At 50.7% G+C, this 14501-nt stretch overlaps 1 long non-coding RNA gene across 1 annotated transcript; it reads right to left on the bottom strand.

The window, feature by feature from the left end:
- Positions 1 to 7070: 7070 nt before the first annotated feature.
- Positions 7071 to 7795, bottom strand: LOC309335955. The gene is made up of 2 exons (XR_014153823.1): positions 7168 to 7795; positions 7071 to 7136 (listed from the first exon to the last, which is right to left on the bottom strand). It is a non-coding gene; the product is annotated as an uncharacterized lncRNA (long non-coding RNA).
- Positions 7796 to 14501: the final 6706 nt, after the last annotated feature.

The raw sequence follows: 14501 nt of genomic DNA, 5'->3' as shown, positions 1-14501 counted from the left end.
CTGGGCAGGAGAGAATCAGAGACAATATTAATGTTTCTGTTTAAGTCCCCATTTATAGGAATGGGGCGCGCATGCAGAGATCATTGTGGCAAATGCAGCAGCTTTCTAAGATATCCAAGGGGTCCTGCAGACAATAGATACTACCACTATGACCAGTTTCAGCACCACCACCTGAGACCTCTGCTGCACCAGGTCTACGGAGCTCATCATAGCCATCCTCATCTGGCACATGATGAATGCACTGTCTCACTCTGTAAGGTAAAGGTAAAGGACCCTTGGGTGGCTAAGTCCAGTCAAAGGCGACTATGGGGTTGCGGCGCTCATCCGCTTTCAGGCCAAAGGAGCCGGTGTTTGTCCGCAGACAGCTTTCCGGGTCATGTGGCCAGCAGGACTAAACCGCTTCTGGTGCAACGGGACACCAAGACACTCAGCACAGTAGTCAGGTTGTCCCCTCGCCGCTTGAGGCTTAGCAAAGTGATTTGGCTCATCCACCAAGCCTTGGGCCTCCAAGCCCCTCTTGCCTTCCTCTCAGATCTTCCTTCTCCTTCCTCTTCCACCACGGTCTCCTTCTTCTGGCTGTCCACTATGAACACTAGCACAGACTCCTTGTCCCCATCAACATGGATCAACCGACCAACTCACATGGATTGACTGACTTAGTCTTCTTCTGGCTCATCTAGTTCAGCTCCAGCCACTCACACAGTCCAAAGTGAGAATTCTAAAACTGTAGCAACCAATCAGAATGTGACCTCTTCAGTCCTTCTTTTGCATACTGAGAGTTCTGACCTTCAGAACTTAGAATCATAGAATTCTAGAGTTGGGAGGGACCTCAAGGATCATCTAGCAATGGAGGGGTATCAATTAAAGCATCCATGACAGATGGCCATCCAACCTCTGCTTAGTGACAGTTAACCCTGACCAGAGAGAAGACTTCCTCCATCAAACGCTCTGCAGTGTACATTACATGACAAAGGGCTCTCTCGCTCTCTCTTTGTGTGTGCGTGTGGTACAGTACCCATCAAGTCACAGTTTAACCGAACTGGATTTCTTGATTCTCCAGCTTTTAGCAATTCGCCATCCATAAAATGCTGGGCACCATAACCTGTCGCGCAGCGGTAAATTAATCAAGCAGAGTCTTCTTTGTAAACAGAATAAAACTTTTACTTGAGGAAAATAAACTTGTTCAGAAATAGCATAGTTAAAGAGCATGCACAGAGTGCTCCTAGCAGCTATCTAACTCTTCACAGAGCCATAGACTTAGTTACTGATTAACTGGAGTCCTGGAGCCACTCTGTCTGCCTTAGCTTTACATAATACAGTGGTACCTTGTGTTAAGAACTTAATTCGTTCTCGAGGTCCATTCTTAACCTGAAACTGTTCTTAACCTGAGGTACCACTTTAGCTAATGGGGCCTCCTGCTGCTGCCGCGCTGCCGGAGCACGATTTCTGTTCTCATCCTGAAGCAAAATTCTTAACCTGAGGTACTATTTCTGGCTTAGCAGAGTCTGTAACCTGAAGCGTATGTAACCCGAGATACCACTGTATAGGCCTTATGGGCCTTGCCTTACTTATTCTGCTCTCAAGAACCTTTGTCTCATGACACACCCCACCCAACAGATATTGGTCCTCTGTCATTTCAGGAGTGGGGGGCTCATGCCCGGGGAGACCAATGGTGGCTGGTGCCCAATGAGACTGGTAGGGCGAAGGGCAGAGAAGCCAACAAGAGATGGAACTAGACCCAATGACAGGCAGAGCCAACTCATCCTATTTTGGGTCCTATCCTGCTCCCTGCTGAGTTCTGCAAGGCCAACACTGAGATCAGGGGTGCCAACTTGGATAAAATATGGGGGGGGGGGAGGTAAGCCCCACGGGTCATAATCAATCGCGGACAAAAATGGTCAAAAGTCACTGCTAAATGTGCTTTCTGGAGCCCTGTTTTGCCCCCTGACCTGCAGCCTGGTTTTTGCCAGAGTCTCTGCCCTGCAGATCATTCCGGGATCGTCTTGCAGATCTCCCTACGGAAGGAAATCTGCCAAGCTAAGCTCCTCTAACCAGTTTTGGCCCCTTTAGCAGGCTGTTTTTAACAAGCACAGGCTCACAGGATGATGAGGTGAAGGGGGCATTCTTGAGAGATCGTTACAAAGAATAAGCCCAGTTGGAAATGGGGACCTGAAATGTCCATTGCTGTAGTGACACCATTCTCCACACGGGGGCTGTGCATGCATGTCTGTTAAAAACAGCTGGTTTTGATGGTTTTTAAGGCGAGATGAGCGCCAGAGCTCCAGAGTCGGCCAGGACTGGACCTAAAGGTCAGGGATCCCTTTACCTTTACCTGAGAGTCCCATGGACAGCAAGAAGATCAAACCTCTCCATTCTGAAGGAAATCAGCCCTGAGTGCTCACTGGAGGGACAGATCCTGAAGCTGAGGCTCCAATAGTTTGGCCACCTCGTGAGAAGAGAAGACTCCCTGGAAAAGACCCTGATGTTGGGAAAGATGGAGGGCACAAGGAGAAGGGGACGACAGAGGACTAGATGGTTGGACAGTGTTCTCGAAGCTACCAGCATGAGTTTGACCAAACTGCGGGAGGCAGTGGAAGACAGGAGTGCCTGGCGTGCTCTGGTCCAGGGGGTCACGAAGAGTCGGACACGACTAAACGACTAAACAACAACAACTTTTTGTAGCTCTACTGACAGAACTCCGAGAGGAATCCCAAACTATTACATTGTTAAAGTGAGGTACCACTAAGGGATTGATGCATCTGCCCATTTTGTTTTCTCTCCATTTCTGTCTAGCCCAAAGACAGGGAGGCTCAGGGCAGATCTACACTCTTGATTTTTACATTAGGAAAGGGTTAAGAAACAGTTGTGGTACAAAGGGACAAATGACGCATGGCTTACAATGTTGCTAATGTGTTATTAAAATGTGACACCAGAGGGCACTGCAGAGCAACCAGCTGTGCTTTTGATGGAAATAAACAAATAACAAAGTAAGATACCCAGCTCTTACCTCTCTTTCAAATCAGAACCAGTCAAGGCGGTGAAGGTCCTGTGTGAGTGTCTGGGAGGCGGTTGGAGGATGGATGGCGGCTAACAGATTGAGGTTGAATCCTGACAAGACAGAAGTACTGTTCTTGGGGGACAGGAGGCGGGCAGGTGTGGAGGAGTCCCTGGTCCTCAATGGGGTAACTGTGCCCCTGAAGGACCAGGTGCGCAGCCTGGGAGTCATTTTGGACTCACAGCTGTCCATGGAGGTGCAGGTCAGTTCTATATCCAGGGCAGCTGTTTACCAGCTCCATCTGGTACGCAAGCTGGGACCCTATCTGCCCATGGACTGTCTCGCCAGAGTGGTGCATGCTCTAGTTATCTCTCGCTTGGACTACTGCAACATGCTCTATGTGGGGCTACCTTTGAAGGTGACCCGGAAACTACAACTAATCCAGAATGCGGCAGCTAGACTGGTGACTGGGACTGGCTGCCGAGACCACATTGAAGGGACAAGATACCCAAATCCTGTCTGAAATCACCCCAGGCTTCAATAATCACCCCAGGCCTCAAAACTGTCCAAAACTCCTTTTGTTTTCTAAAAATCCAAAACAGCTTTTCTTTGCTTGTCTCTGCTTATTCTCACAAGATGATGTGCATAGGCAAAATGTTACTTTTAAAAGCTAATGAATAGGCTCTGTTCATAGCAGGCCTGGGAAGGGTGCCAAGAGTCCCAATAGTCCCAAGACAGCTTTCTGTTCATGCTCAGAGGAACTCATGGGGCAGGACTCCTGGAAAAGGAGGAGAAAGGAGGAGAGAACTGGAAAGGGGTATATATGCTTCTGCACAGGACTGTGAATGCTTTTTGTGACTTATCACACTTGCTCCTTCTACCAGTTCATGGGTGGTAGAAATAAAAGCCTTTTTCTCCGAAACTATTCCTTGAGTGTCTGTTGACTCCCACTTCCCTTTCCCGGGCGCAATATTTTTCCCACCCGTGGGCAAAGCCTCATAAGGCTACATTTCTTGGTGTGTTTGGCTGGGAAAAACAGATTCCCTGAGGATAAGGGATGTGGGTTCAAGGCGTTCCTGAGATGAACAGCTCGGTTCGTGTCAGCAGTTCCAGTGCACATCCTGCCAAGTTCGTGGGAGGAATTGCCACCCGTTCCTGAGTGGACACACTGCAAGGACCGGAGAAAAAGCAACGGCCGTGCCGAAGGAAGGTACCTCAAGGAACAAGGTAGGCTCCACAGGGTATAGTGTTGAGATAACGATCTTTGGACCCCGATCTTTGAGCCGTGGCCTCTGATAGGTTTACGATCCCAATCAGTCTTTTACTGCGTCCGGCACACTTCCTTCTTAGCTGCGCAACAAATTCTGCTGTCTCTTTAGCCACGGCTTAGCAGAGTAGCATACAGCGGTGTAAAGCAGTCTTTTTCTCCTTTGCTCCATGCAAGCATACACAGACAGGTTTGTCTATTTACAGCTCTTTATTGAAACATTTGTCCATCACTGCTTGCAGCCATCTCTCTCTCTCAAACACAGAGAGAAAACATGTCCGTCTCTCTCAAGATACACAGAGAGAAAAACAAGTACAGTCTCCTCCCAGACTCCTCCCAGCTTCGACAGCTGACGTCAGAAAGTGACGCACACCTCAGAACACTTAACCAGTTAAGTTCTGAACTCTCACATATAGGTGGGAGCAAACAAACAGGGCCTGATCAGCCCAACCAGTAGGGCAGAAAAAGTGCCACTGGTTTTGGTGTCGCCTAGAAAAAGCAGTAAAGGGTGCTGCTGGGTCCTCGTCGAAGTCTAAGCGCTACCGGTTGGTTGGTTGGTTTTGGTAAAAAGGGGATTGAGGGAGGTGCATGGGTTTTTCTGAATGTGCGTGTGGGGACACTCCAGTGAATGTTTTGAGTGTGTGAGAGGTTGAAACCAACGTGAGGTCTGTGACTGAGCGAGAGAAATTACGTTAGGAGGACGGGGTGTCCCAGTGTCCAGTATCCCAGTATCCCAAGTGTTCCAGGGTCCCAGGGTCATGGAGAAAAAGCATTAAAACAACTCCCACAACCCCCCTGCGATGTTTCCTGAACAAACTGGAAAGATGCCACAAAGGGAGAAGATTGGGGATTTTAAAAAACAACAACCTGATGAAAAATAGACTCCAACACTTATGTGAAGTTCCTGACTGTCCCCCATGGCTTAGGAAAAGTAGAACTGTGATTACCCGTGCCGTGCCAAACTGTGCCCAGTATGGCAGCAAGTACAAGTTAGGGGAAAAAACCAGCAGTCTTGCCAGACCCAGAAGAGGAGGGAGGAATAATTATCCCCCCTCCACCCTATGCAGCAACTGCACCAGGGCTAAATGAGGTTCCCCCTCCCCAACCCCCAAGCAAAGAGACTGAGGAAGAAAGACAAGAGGAAGTTGAGAATGGTGAAATTCAGAAGGAATCAGGTGAAATGGACAAGCAGACAGTCCAAAAAGAGTATTTCAGTATGTGAATTGACAGAAAGGAACAGAAGGGAAGGCTTTGAGAGCTGCATGGTACAGAACTGTTAAAAAAGAGACAATTAAACCCGAGGGATCAAACGCCCTAGGATTACAATACTGACCATTGAGGAAATCCGCAAGATAAATGCCCTCAGGGCAGCGGACAATACTGATGTTGCAATTGAGGCAGCTAAAAACTCCACTTTGATGGCCCCACCACACTGAGTGTACGACCCCCTGTAGTTTCCAGGCCCAGGACCACAGACCCTTCTTTCGAGGAGGACCCGGCCAAAATAATTAGGGGTTTGTCTTCAAACAGCCAGAAGGCCAGAGACAAAGACTTAATTCCAGAGGGTGTCCACGGGAGGGGCAGAAGACGCCTAGGGAAAAAACCAGTGCGCCATCTGCAGGCAAGAGGGTCACTGGAAAATGGAATGCCCACAGGCCCTACGCCCGACATACCCCACCCCCACAGGCTGGGAACAATAAGATTTATCAAAAATGATTTCTTCTCATCTCTGTTTTTGCTCAAAGACTGTTGCAGAAAGCATGTGAGCAGACTGTTTTTTTAAAAAAATCATGCAAGTAACAGGACATCAGCTCCCCCCCGCCCCTTGTGCCAGGCGCTTGGAGGTAGCTTCAGAGCGATATCTCTTGGCTGCTATCTCAAGAGGAAAATGCTGCATTCTCACCAACCAGCTACCCTGAACCTCACACTGTCTGGATTTACAGTTCAGCCACAAAAAAACAACAAAAACCAGAATGCCAAAGGTTACCCACTCCCCTTGCCCCAAGCACTAACCTGAAGAAATGACTTTCTTAAAAGCAAGTGAATGCTTTCTGTGAACTTTGTCAAGTTTTTCTTTTTAGGAGCTACTGAAGAAGCGCAGCATGCTCAGATCAAAATGCTGCTGCAACATAGCAATTGATACTTTGAGGAATTTGAAACTTTGCCAGAAGCAAGGGAACACATTGGACACTAGCAAACTTGGCAGATGAAAACTGAAATTTGCAACATGCCTTACAGGCCGCAAAAGCTCTGAAAAAATAGGGCGCAGAAAGACTTTAAAAATCTTAGCTGGCAAAACTTAACCCAGGGAACAGAACTGTTAACCCCTGCAGTTTTCCTGCCAAGCATACACTTTTGAATTAATATACCTTATGTGCAAATCCTTCCAGTTGTGATATGAATGTTGCATATTCTGCACAGTCGCTGCCGTGTCTGTTTTTCTCTTCTCTTGACAGGTAAACCGGCCAGAGACTGTCCTGTTATCTACAGCTGTTAAAGACACTGGCATCTGTGACACCTGATCTACACTGGCCTCTTCGACTCACCCCAGACTCTCCAGCCTTGTTGGAAGGGACCCAAGATGCCCAACGCCCACCAGATGACCCGACGCCCACCAGACTACAGCCCTGCTAAACGTCACTCCTGGACCCTGGCGTTTTGCACGGCTCAAGAATCCAGCATGGATTGAAAGAGGACATTTTCTCATTTTCCTTTCTTTCCTTTTGCATAACTGAACTTTATAGAAGGTTGCAGGGCCCCTGGATAGCCTTACACCACCCCTGAAGAGAAGGGTATTTGTGTGGGTTGTTCAATCAGGGAAATTACGCCCCAGCCCGCTTCCACCTGACAGAGCTCCACCCAGAGCCTCCAGAACTTAACTAAAGCCCCCTTTGAATCACAGCACCAACTTGGTAATAACCCTGTGCACGAATGGCACAGATAAGGCTAGGTTCACCGAATTACTGGCTGGCTTTGTGTCAATAAATCAAAGAGCGCCAGTGACAATCTGCAATCGCACCTTGCCAGCCCAAACCGTTATACCTGAGTCCATGCCAGGAACTTTTTCTGGCTGCAATGTGGGCTTCAGAAGGGGGAGGTATCTGCTCAAGAACGAGAACATGTGGCAAACATGGAGTTTGCTTTCTGACCCGATAGCCACTGCACCCTGTCAAAGGAGGCGTTCAGCTGACCTAGCAACAATTGCAGGAAGCAGCTCCCAGCTCCCAAACTTGGGGCACGCATCAGTGGCCTCAAGAAAGGATAGTGGTCCATTTGGGACAGGCCTGGCAGCTGTCCAAAAACAAACAGGGGGGAATGAAGGGACAAGATACCCAAATCCTGTCTGAAATCACCCCAGGCCTCAAAACTGTCTAAAACTCCTTTTGTTTTCTAAAAATCCAAAACAGCTTTTCTCTGCTTGTGTCTGCTTATTCTCACAAGATGATGTGCATAGGCAAAATGTTACTTTTAAAGGCTAATGAATAGGCTCTGTTCATAGCAGGCCTGGGAAATGAATCTTATCTCATTCTATCTGCAACGGCGTTTCCTCGTCAAGCCAGACCTCACACTGCAGAAAGCCATTGAGGAGGCTGTGGCCTCGGAAGCTGCTGAACGCTCCGCCCAGGAAATCCGCAAGGCCAGCAGCCCGTGTCTTGCTAGGAAGCCAGTTCCAGTGCATCACGAAGAGGCCAGCAGTGATGAGGCATCCTCCAGTGAAGCCACCGGCAGCTAAGGGACACACCTGGGAGACGTCCAAGACACCCTGGTCGAGGGTGCACATCGATCTGGCCGGCCCCTTTCATGGCTGGACCTTTATGGTAGTGGTGGACGCCTATTCCAAATGGCTGGAGGTGGCCCTGATTCCCTCCACCACTATTGAGGCCGACATCCGGGTGCTGCGAGGCCTCTTTGCGACGCATGGGTGTCCTGATGTCCTTGTCTCCGACAACGGACCACAGTTCACGTCAGGCACTTTTGAGCGGTATCTTTTGGGACTGGGCATCCACCATGCCCTAACGGCACCATTTCATGCATCCAGCAACGGGCAAGCAGAGAGAATGGTGCGCTCGGCAAAAGAGGCACTGGCGCGCCTGGACCGGGGAGACTGGCATGAGTGGGTCGCCGAATACTTGTTTGTACAACACATCACCCCTCATGCGGCCACAAGGCGGAGTCCTGCTGAACTGCTTATGGGCCGCCGTCTCAGGTCCCCGCTCGACTGGCTGCACACAGACTTTGTCGTGGCCGAACCCCCAGGCTGTGCCAACGCGCCACGGTCATTTGTTCCAGGAAACCAGGTCTTTGCCCGGAACTTTGTGGGGGACATTCCTTAGGTGCCAGCCACGGTAGTGGGAGTCACTGGACCTCGCTCGTACCAGCTGGCACTCGAAGACAGACGCTTGTGGTGCCGGCACATAGACCAGCTTAGGTGCAGGGTTGGGGACTTGGACACTACTGTGGTGCCCCCAACTGCGCTCGTGGCTCCGGAACAGACACTTACAGATGGTGAGGCTCCACATACACCTCTCTCGCAAACTGCCGGCGTGGAGCCAAACCAAGCTGCTTCAGAGGGTCTGCCAGACTTACCACAGACTCAGACCACTGCCGTGCCTGACATTCCGCCAACTCCACTTGTGGAGGTTCCACCCACAGCAGCGGATCCAGGGGACTTTGTTTCAACGACACCTAGGGTCGCACCACAGCCTCAGCAAGAATTGGGCGGTCCCCCGGACTTGGCTACCAGTCCCCGGCGGTCTGGCAGAGTTTCCAAGCGCCCAACTTATTTAAAGGACTATGTTGTTGGACATGTATCACTGTTGGTCTAAGTATGGGAAATGTAACCGATATGCTTTTGTGCCTAACTGAACCATTACGTGTAGTGCTGTGTATAAGGAAACCATTACTCAGCCCAAGACCTCATAATTAGCAACGGCAGGGGAGGAAACTGCAGCTGTGGGAAAAAGGAGAAGCCCTCCGCCTTCCATTCCCTGACTTGCAGTGGTAAACAATTATATTATATTATCACTCATTTTCCTGCCTGGCAAGAACCCGGCCTGCTCTTTGATTATACAATCCTGCATAACTGTCTTTAATCTTGTTGCCAATATTTGTGCATAAATCTTGTAATCATTATTTAGTAATGATATTGGTTATGAACTCTTTATTTCGTCCTTGTTTCGGGATTACTACTATGTGAGCCTGCTTCCAGCTATTGGGAATCTTCGATTGGGGCATTGTCAAAGGAACAACCAGGAGCTTAAAGTAAGGTCACCAGATTTTTTTTTCAATGAATCTGAGGACACTTTAAATAAACAAATAAATAAATACTACACGTTCGGGATGTTGATGCTGCAGTGATGGCGGTGGCAGAGGGGCTGCCACCACCTTGACCTCAACCACGTTTCCCCTTCCTCTGAGGCTTCTATCTCCTTTCTCCATGAGCCTGGGCAGCCCCTGAGTTGTCGGTTCTTCGATGGTGGTGGTGGGGAAGCGGTGCGCGGTGGGTTGGGCATGGAAGGCGGAAGAGGAGGGCTGAGAGCGGCGGCAGCAGCAAGGCTCAGGCAGTGAGATGCCTCCCTCCCCACCGGAGCAGCCCCAATCCCATTCCTACTTGCAGGAGGGGGTGGGGATCCCTCAGCTGGGAAGGGAGTCTTCCCGTTGCCTAACTGAGAGATCCCTGCCCCCTCCTGCTTTTAAGCAAGCTTTGATAGGCAGTGTGAAGCCTCCCTTCACAGCTGAGAGATCCCCTCCGCTCCTGCTTGCACGCAAGTAGGAGTCGGGAGGCTGCTCAGATAGGCAGCATGAAACCTCCCTTCACAGCTTAGTTGCTGGGGTCAGGGAAGGTGGAGGCAGCCCAGAAGCTGCCTCTTCGAGCCCCTGCACCTCCATCATATGGGGACTTCTGAGCAGCTCCCGAAGCCAGCCAGAGCCAACTGCTCCGGGCTGCTGAGACTGCCGCTGCTGCGTTTCCCAGGGACATGAGATGAAATCAGGGGACATTCCAGGGATGGAATTTGTCCCGGGACTTATTCACAAATCCCCCGGAAATGGGGACGTCTGGTAACCCTAGCTTAAAGTGGAGTCCTGATTATTGCCTTCCTGGGGCAAGGCAGGCTCCCATCTTGCCCATCAACTGAGGAGAGGTACGAACCACTCAAGGAGGGAAGAGTGGTTTCTGTGTGACGTGGGCAAAAGCCCATGCCAGGTTCGAGCACAACAAAGTCATTCAGTGCCAGCAATGGCAGTGCTGCTTTCAAATAGATTCAGATTTTATTTCAAGGTGCATCAAGAAAGCTGACAGCAAGACAAACAAAACACCCTGCTGCACCCTGAGTTGTGGCTTCAGAGGCTTTTATCCATGCAGATAAACATCACTCTTTGCATGTCATTCTAACCACTCTAGCTAACCACAAGGCTCTTCATAGCGACTACATAGGAAGCATCTACATAACCACTTTCTGTATAAAAAGCAGGCAGAGAAAAAGCACTTCTCTCTCTTTTTTTCATAGAGTAAAAAAAGCCCTGACTTCCCTTCCCCTCCTTCTCTCTCTTTCGCTCTTGCCTATGGCTCATACTACCAATAGCAAGCACTGAATAAGCAAATCAAAATGGTGTCTGTCTTGCATCAATCTCTTTTAAGAAAAGGTCTTGCATTCTCCATCTTGCTCCCATGGAAGCCACCTCTCCTCCCCACGGCTGTTCTCAGAAGCAGACCCCGCAGTCCCTTGAAACTTTCAAAAATGGAAGTTGAAAGGAGCAGCGTGAGGTGGCTTACAAAGGGCAACATTTGTCAGTGGGTGCCTGGTGCCTCTTGGGAAGTTTGCAAGGGAGTCCCAAAGGCAGCTGCTTTTCTGTCCTCCTGAATGGGTAATCAGGAGAGGAGACAAATGATTGCAGTACACGGGAAAACAGGAAGCTGACTTTTACAGAGCCAGGCTAATTGATCCGTCTACCTCAGTATTTTCCACACTGACTGACAGCTGCATTCCAACATTTCAGCCAGACTTGAGGAAGGTGTGGAGCAACAGTGGTGTGGGTTGGAGGGGGGAGATGGCCTATGGAGAGCTGGGAGGGCTAGTCAGGCATACCCCACAACTAGGGGAGTGGAGGGCTCTGTGGTCCCAACCAGGGATGTCCAAGAGGTTGATCGCAATCTACTGGTTGATCACGGGGGTGTCCCAGGTCGATCGCTGTAGTTTTGTAAGTGATCTCCCTGTTGCTCTTAAGCGATTGTTACGCACCCCGCCCTCACTTTGAGAGGCTGATTTCCTTGCTTGGGTGGCAGAGTTTGGGAAGGCAGGAGGTGAGCCGACTGCTGAGCGATTGATTTAGCACGCTCCTTCTCCTAAAACCAACCTGGCGAATCCTTTCCAAAAGAAGCTCAACAACTTTGGCTCCCCCCCCCAAAAAAAATCATAACAACTTAACTACTGGCAATGACAATGGGTAGATTACAGTCTTTTTATACTTTGAGTAGGTCGCAGTCCCTTGGGAGTTGGATGTGCCTGGTCTAAACCACTGAGCCTCTTGGACTTGCTGATCGGAAGGTCGGCAGTTCAAATCCCTGCGATGGGATGAGCTCCCATTGCTCTGTCCCAGCTCCTGCCAATGTAGCAGTTTGAAAGCACACCAGCATGGGTAGATAAATACGGTATTTTTTGCACCATAACACTCACTTTTTTCCTCCTAGAAAGTAAGGAGAAATGTCTGTGCGTGTTATGGAGGGAATGCCTACGGGTGGCATGCCTATGGATTTTCCTCCTCTAAAAACTATGTGCGTGTTATGGTTGGGTGCGTGTTATAGAGCGAAAAATATGGTAGGTACCTCTGCGGCGGAAAGGCAAATGGCATTTCCGTGCACTCTTGTTTCCATCACAGTGTCCCACTGCAACAGAAGTGGTTTAGTCCTGCTGGCCACATGACCCGGAAAGCTGTCTATGGACAAACGCTGGCTCCCTTGGCCTGAAAGCGAGATGAGCGCCAGTGGCGTAGCGTGGGTTGTCAGCACCCGGAGCAAGGCAAGTAATTTGCGCCCCCTAAGCCCTGGATTTTAGCACTCGAGTGTGAGCGCGCCCCCCCATGTTGCGGCTGCCCCCCTGCCCCCCACGCTACGCCACTGGGGCTGGGGGCGAGCGAAGGAGCCAAGGACCCCCCCTTAAGGCTCAGCAGGAATTTATTAAATTTATTATTTGCGGAGCCCCCGCGGGCCGAGGCAGCCGAAGCCCCCTCCCCTCGGGTGCCTCCCCGCCCCCTCCTCTCCTTGGGCTGTAGGTGGAGCCCGCGCTCTGAGGCACTCCAGATCCAGGCTTGGCGAGCGCCTCTCCTCCCCCCGGCCTGGTCCGGGGGCTTCCAGCCGCGCTCCGTCCTCGCCCGACCCCCCCCCCTGTGGCTGAGACTTGTGCTGAGAGCCGGAGCCAGCGGCGCCCCCTTCCGCTGGGAGACCCTCGCCCGCCCGCCGGCTTCCTCTCGGAGGGTTTTGGGGAGCGCAGGGCGCGGTGAGGCCCCTCGGAGCTCTCCTCCCTCCCAGTCGGCAGAAGCAGCCGCCGCCTGTGGCTGGGCCGAGGGGATGGCGTCGGCGTCGGGGTGTGGAGGCTGCCCGTGCCCGGCCAGGCGTTGGTGGCGGCGGCGGCGCTGCTGCAGCAGCTGCTCCTCCTGCGAGCAGTGAGTGGAGCGCAGCCGCAGCGGCGGCGGCGGGGGGCGCGCGCGCGCTAGGGCGCAAGGCTGGCGGTGGCGGTGGGGAGCCTGGCGGAGGAAGGAACTTGTCCCTTCCCTCTGGACTCACGCCCCCCCAGATATTGCGCCCGGTGCGGCCGGCACCCCTGGCACCCCCCACGCTACGCCACTGATGAGCGCTGCAACCCCATAGCCACCTTTGACTGGACTTAACCATCCAGGAATCCTTTACCTTTTACCTTTTACCCCACAACTGACACATATTGTGGATCACAGAAGCCAATCCCAGCTTCTGTTTTGATCCCGCAATATCCCATGAAGACTAACACCTTGGCATGAGTCAGCAAGGCTGCGTCTGACCCTGCAGATCAGCAGCAGACCACCTTCTGGGAGTGCTTTGGCGATCATCAAAGGGTCGTGCCAAAGCGCCTCTGGGAGGCCACGGCCACAGAGGAGGAGGACAGCAAAGGTGTGGAGGAGGAGGGAGCGAGGATGTGGGCAGGGAAGGGAGGGGTGGGTGCTGGTGTTGGTGCGCATGAGCAATGGGCTGGTGAGATGGTGTGGGGTATCCCAATTTGCCCTCTTAAAATGTTGGGGTCCTGCTGGTTTCACATGATTCAAAATCACATTATAAGGGATTATTATTATGACCAGAATGTAATTGAAACTAATGAGATTTTGGAATGCAGAAATAAAGAAAATCATCAAACCATCAAATCTAGCACACGGGGGGGGGGGCACTTTATCTAAATTATACAATTTGGCATTTCATAGAATCATAGGATCATAGAGTTGGAAGAGACCACAAGGGCCATCGAGTCCAACCCCCTGCCAAGCAGGAAACACCATCAGAGCACTCCTGACATATGGTTGCCAAGCCTCTGCTTAAAGACCTCCAAAGAAGAAGACTCCACCACTCTCCTTGGCAGCAAATTCCACTGTCGAACAGCTCTTACTGTCAGGAAGTTCTTCCTAATGTTTAGGTGGAATCTTTTTTCTTGTAGTTTGGAACCATTGCTCCATGTCCGCTTCTCTGGAGCAGCGATTAGTAATTGTATTATAAATTGGTATTGTTGTTGTTGTTGTTGTTATTATTATTGGAGTGTAATTGAAAACTAATAGAAATTATTATAAAAAAAACATTCCTCCCATTCTGCTTCTTGAAGGCTTTGACAACATCAGAAACTGCAGAAACTGGCTACTGGATTGATCCCAAAAGGAGGCAAAAAGAATAATTATGCAAGATAGAATGAGCCTCATAGAAAGTGGAGAGAGAGAAGTTTTTCTCCCTCTCTCATAACACCAGAACTCCACAGAAACATCCATGGAAGCTGAACGTTGGAAAATTCAGGAGGAAACAAAGTTCGTCTTCATCCAGCGCATGGTTAAACTACGGCGCTCTTTCGCCCAGGAGGCAGTGATGATTCCCCACTTGGATGGCTTCAAAAGAGGGCGAGAAAGGTTCGTGGGGGAGAGGGCCATTGAGAGCTTCTAGCCATGAGGTCTGTGCTTTGCCTCCTTCTGAGTTTCTGGAAACGGCAGATTGACTCCCAAGAGGAGTCACGA

Source organism: Podarcis erhardii, assembly GCF_964252035.2.
Source record: "Podarcis erhardii genome assembly, chromosome: 2".
NCBI lineage: Eukaryota > Metazoa > Chordata > Lepidosauria > Squamata > Lacertidae > Podarcis > Podarcis erhardii.
Note: the sequence above shows the minus strand (reverse complement) of the source record. Positions and strands in the feature narration are given on the sequence as shown.